A 5,902-nucleotide genomic window follows, 5' to 3' on the forward strand; every position below is an offset into this window, starting at 1 on the left:
TTAATTCTAATTATTTATATTTAATTAATTCTTTTATTTATTTATTTAATTTTAATATTACATAATTTGATCATTTTAATTTTAAAATTACATAATTTTATCATTTTAAATTTATAACGAATTAACAGTGATTCGTTAACTCTGGTTCGTTAAATAACGAATTAAAGCCATTTATAACGAATTAGGTTCTAATTAGTAAGATTAATTCACTTCCGCCACTCTGTAACTAATGGCTTATAATTCGTTAAGATTTTAACAAATCACTTTGTAATTCGTTATGCCATGTTTCAAGTTAAGATAACGAATCAGCTGATTCGTTATTTAAAAATTCAAACGAATCAGATGATTCGTTACATTGGAATTCGTATTGTGTAAGTCAATATAGGGACGCATGAAAATGATTGGTATCACTATTCACTGTCTTCTTCCCAAATACTACTGTTACTCTAGCAAAATTTCCAAAAATTATTGACCATCAGTATATCACGTTTAGATTATATATTTGTGTTTCTAAGGTATAGACGATCAAACCGTAATACATTTCGTCAAATTTGATGCATGTTTGATGGGTTAATTGCTTGATTAAGTTATCGGGTTTTCGAGTTTTACTTAACCCTTAATTTAACCGTTGTAAACTATGTTTTGGAATACCAAGTCGTTGTCATCCTAATTGCGATATGTTTCCGAGATCATTGTGATCCTTCATTCGGCTATCTATCGATAATTATGGTGTAATTGATTTCAGACGTGCTATTTTAACTTTTTGTGTTCTTGGTAATTTTGACCTTGACCATATTTGTCAAACATTAAGCCTTTTTTTGGCCATTCGTTATGGTTTAACGAATTGGAACTCATTCGTGTCCAATTCGTTATCCAACTAACACGAATCAAGATAACGAATCTTCCTTCATAACGAATCAGACCTTCATTCTTTATTTATAACGAATTAGATTTTAATTCGTTAATTGTTAGTAGTAATTTTTGAGTGATTCGTTAATCCTAATTCGTTCTCAAATTACTTGATAGCAAAGCAGCTGATTCGTTATAACAAATCAACATTCTTTTTAATGAATCAGACTGCTTAACGAATGACATTTTATGTAAACTATTTTAATTTTCACAATTATTTAACATTTATAAATAACTGATGATATGTTACTTAGAACATATATAAATAATTTATAGTTTATTTAATATTTATAACATTTATATTTTTCACAATTATATATATTTATTGATATGTTATTTTGAACATTTATTAATAATTTATAGATTATTTAATATTTATAACATTTATAATTTTCACAATTATATATATTTATTGATTATCACTGATTCTCGACCTTGTTTATTTAGAACTATGGCTGATAATATGGAACAAGATCCTCCCGTGGCTGATCCACAGCAAGAGCAACAACAAGATATGCCATTGCTTCCGTACGACAAGAAACATAATATCTGTGCTTTTGTCAGTACGAACTTTGCAGATGAGGATAGATTCGGTGATTTATTGACATTCATTCGCTGTTCGGCTATTCATCATGACGTAACTGCACGGCTGAAAGTCTACTTTAGTATTATTCGTCAATTTTGGAACATAGCAAGATACATTGAAGTTGAAAACCATATTGAAGCTACAATCAACCAAACGCCTATCACGGTTGATATCAATGTGATGAGTGCTTCGGTTTGGAGATACTATTGATCATCCGTGTGAGTTTGATAGAAGGTTGATCAGGGGTTTGTTTCGTAGAGTATTCTATGGTGGTGACATTGAAGCATCCATGTATAATAAGAATGGATTATGCCCAACATACAAGTATTTATTGCATGTACTAAACCATTTCTTAGGCGGTCGTAAAGGTGATTTCGATGACTGCCGGATTATGCTACAATCGGCATTTGTAGCGTTGATCTTGAACAAGCCTTTCAACTTCTCGTAAATGATCTTTTATCATCTTAAGGAACAATTCCTTCAGATGGTTCAACGAAAGAAGTTTTTAATGTATCCTTGGTTCCTCCAGTTAATTATTGAAGATTTGATTCCTAATTTGGTTATTGACCAAGCTGTTGTGAATGATGTCATGCCGCTTGAGCATATGTCGGCTGATACCGTACGACAGATGAAGATTTATAGGAAAGATCCTCCACAGACCAAACGTTTGATTGGTCATCTGGTGAATCCTGACTATGTATGTCCTGATAATGATCGCTGGATCCACGATGACTCGGACTCTGAGCGTGAGGAAGGACCAGGTGGGAACGAGGGTGATGATAATGATGATGATGGTGGTGATGGGGGTAATGGTGTTAATGGTGCTGCTATTGTTGAACAACAAGCTGTGGTTGAGGCGGCTTTAGCTGCTACTATTGCTGCTCAACGCAAGAGAAAAGGGAAAGAGTTAGCCTATGAAGGATCCTCGAAACATCGTGTGACCTGTGGAGCTGGTGTATCGTTTGGAGTTCCACCTCCAAGGACGTTTATTACTCAACGACCGGCGATGCCACTTACTACTAGCACCCCGGAACTTACATTGACAACCAAGCTGACGTCGAATCCTATGCTTGGCATGATTCCACATTCAGTATTACCTACTTTGCCAAGGCCTTCAACTGCTACCTCGGTAGTCTCTCCTACACCGATGATGTTTCCTCCACCACCGTTGGACATCTCATTTATGAGACTTAATCGTCCACAAGGTCCAGTTCAACCTATTCCTCCATCATTTCATGCAATGTCTCAGGATCAGCAGACAAACATACTTTTGAGCATACTTCATCTCTATGAAAATTAAATGTCTACTGATCGTGTGAATCAAGAACGTCTCATGGAGAATCATAAAAAGCTGTTAAGTTATGTATCTTTCTGTTAAAAGGAGACAGAAGCCCTTCCTGAGATTGTTACGTCTCAGGGGGGTGAAGCTGAAAGAGCAAGAAGACCTTATATTGCAACTGACTTGCAAGGACGACGCACTAAAGAAACTAAAAAACGACGATGATGATCCAGATGCGTCGGGTGCTGGAGGAAGTGAGCCGAAACAAGCTCATGGCTCGTCCTCTAGTGCGGGTACAAATGCTGATGATGATTCAGAAAAGCAGATTATTGTGTACCGTGACTATACAGCCGGCAATCATCTCATTGGCTGATATTCAGATTTAAGTCGATTTGTGATCCTTCATTGGCTGATATTCAGAGTGGTTAGAAGTATTGTGAATAAGGATGAGATCGAGGAAGGACAATTTGTGGAAAGGTCACTAACACGAGAGCAGATTTCATTACTGCTTGGCTTAAATGATGATGATTTGACCGTGTTAGAAGCTGAGCCTGATATGGAAGTCGAGAACTGTTCATATGAATACAACTTTTATTTATGAAGACGAGGAGGTGGAGATCGAGGATATGACAGCTGAGGAAGACCCAGATCTATTTCAACATACTAATGTTGATCAGGGTGCTCCGGTATTTACTGAGGAAACAGTCAAAGCAGCTAAGGATCACATGGAAAAGAGATCAAAGGGCAAGAGTGTTGTAGATACAAGATTTAAGTCGATTCGTGATCCTTCATTGGCTGATATTCAGAAATGGTTTGGTTATCGCAACAAGAAGTCTCGTAAAATTATTGAGGATTATCGGTATGTAGATCAAGAGCATAAGTATGAAGCTATTGCTCGAGCCCAAGCAAATCAGATGACATCCTTCAAGACTGTGTCTAAAGTTCAAGGTGATATTATTTCATGGCTCTTTGATCCTGATTTGAAATTTTGTATTGTTAAATGGGATAGAGGGATCCAATACTGTGTGAAGATTACCGATGTTCTCTCTTTACCGTGTTGGAATGTTCGTACCCTCGCGTGTAGACCATTCATGAATCGTGGGGGAAATCGACATGCAGACAGGTTTCATCAACATCTGTTGTTCAAATTCAACCATGGTTTTAAGTTTTTCAAACTACAGGTTCCAACTCGCAAGCGCATCGATGAGATTGATCCAAGGACGGGTTGGAGGAAGTTGGTTCTTAAGGTAAAGCCGCCAAAGACTATGAAGCGTGTGCCAGTGAAGACGTTGAATCAACATATGTATTTATCATTCAACCGCTGGTACTACGACAACCGAACTGGCAAGGCCGTTATTGTCTTGGGTAAAGGGTAAAAGACCGAGCTGATAAAAATCATCGATCCGATGTGGCTCGTGAACTTGACAGAGACCGACAACAACGTGCTTTTCAAGAATATGATTTAATTTAAGAGACGTGAAGACTATTACCGAGCAATGCAGTTTCAGCGTGTTGTTCGTGTGTGTCATGAACATGGTATTCACAGTTGCATACATTGGCAAATCAAGCGCTTCAAGTAAATTAAAGACAAAGAGCTCAAGACGAGGGGGTGCCTGTTAGTACACGGTTTTGAGTCTCGAGTCTTTGTATTTACCGTTTATGTATTTATTGTTTATTTAATGTAATAATTATTAAGTTATTGAGCTAGTTCGTTAACATAGTCATCTAGTTCGTTTAGGATATTTAACGAACTAGACTTAAGTTATGTTCCCTCCTGATTCGTTAAGGATTTTAACGAATCAGGGGTGATTCGTTAAAGTTGTTCAATTATTGTAATGTAACGAATTGGGTGGCTAGTTCGTTACGGAATGTGTAACGAACTTGACCCATCTTCTATGTATAGTAGGTTCGTCAACTGTTAATTTAAGCATTGATTTTAAGATATCGGACCTCTGTCAAAATCGTTTCTCTCAATCTTCATATTAATATTATACATACACATATATACAAATAACACATATACTTAGCATTAATGTATAATCAATATATATAGCATCATGAGCTAGATCCATATTATAGTTTATTAGATCTTAGATATAAGTATTGGGATCAAACATATTTCTTTCCGCTGTTTAGTAATGCACAACGTTTGGATCAGTCGTGAAAGCAACAAGCGGAAGCTAATACCGCATTGTCGACTGATCACGACATTATTAAAGAATCATGGTGTGATTAATTAGGATTTGGTGGGAATGACCAAAGTGTTCAAGGAGTTCAAGTTGTCGGATTTACCGGGTTGGGTATACACACGAACTGATAGACATCACGAGCTTGTGAGTGATAACGTGAGATGGAGAGTAATAAGAGAAGATGTGGAGGCAGTGGTGGATGAGCAAGTGGAAGAAGTAGAGGAAGTAGGTGTGCCAGATTTCATGGTTGTGGGTGGAGGTAGCAGTTCTGTCACACCCTCAAAATCCACTAACGGAGTTTTACCGTCAGAGGGTGTGAACTAACAGGATCGGAATCATTAGTTATAATCAAACCATAAAACAAGGTTTCAAAACCATGAAAACGTTTACGAGTAATTAAATGCGGAAGCGTAAAACCATAGAAAACAATGTTACGTCACGCAGGACAACTTAAAACCCAATGATAACAGTTTAAAAATAATTTTGCATAATTAAAATGTTTCAAGCAATGCATGTTCCTAAACCGCGCGCCCGCCTCGGCTACCGGAGAATAACATACTAAAAGTGTCAACACAAGGTTGGTGAGTTCACAAGTTACATAAAAATAAAGCGTTTAGCGTTTGAGTTCAGCATTTTGCGTTAAGCGTTTTGCGTTACAGCGTTTTGCGTTACAGCGTTTTGCGCTAACAGATAGTGTTATGTCAATTATATATCTATAGGTAGCTAGCCTATAAAACAAGTATCACTAAGTGTTCGACACCGAAGCTGACTGTTTATCATTTGCCTTGCCACCAGGTCATCCAGACCATGGTATGTGTTTAGCCAAGATTACACCCACTCGACCTCCAGTCGAGTTTAGCGTTGGGTGGGGTTTGTCAAACCCAGTAGTACTACTCAACAATGACTCGCTATTATCCAATATTAAACGGTTCGATGTGA

This window comes from Bidens hawaiensis, unplaced genomic scaffold (genome assembly GCF_021521415.1).
Source record: "Bidens hawaiensis isolate Kalapana, Puna unplaced genomic scaffold, B.hawaiensis_p1.1 tig00032387_1, whole genome shotgun sequence".
Lineage (NCBI taxonomy): Eukaryota > Viridiplantae > Streptophyta > Magnoliopsida > Asterales > Asteraceae > Bidens > Bidens hawaiensis.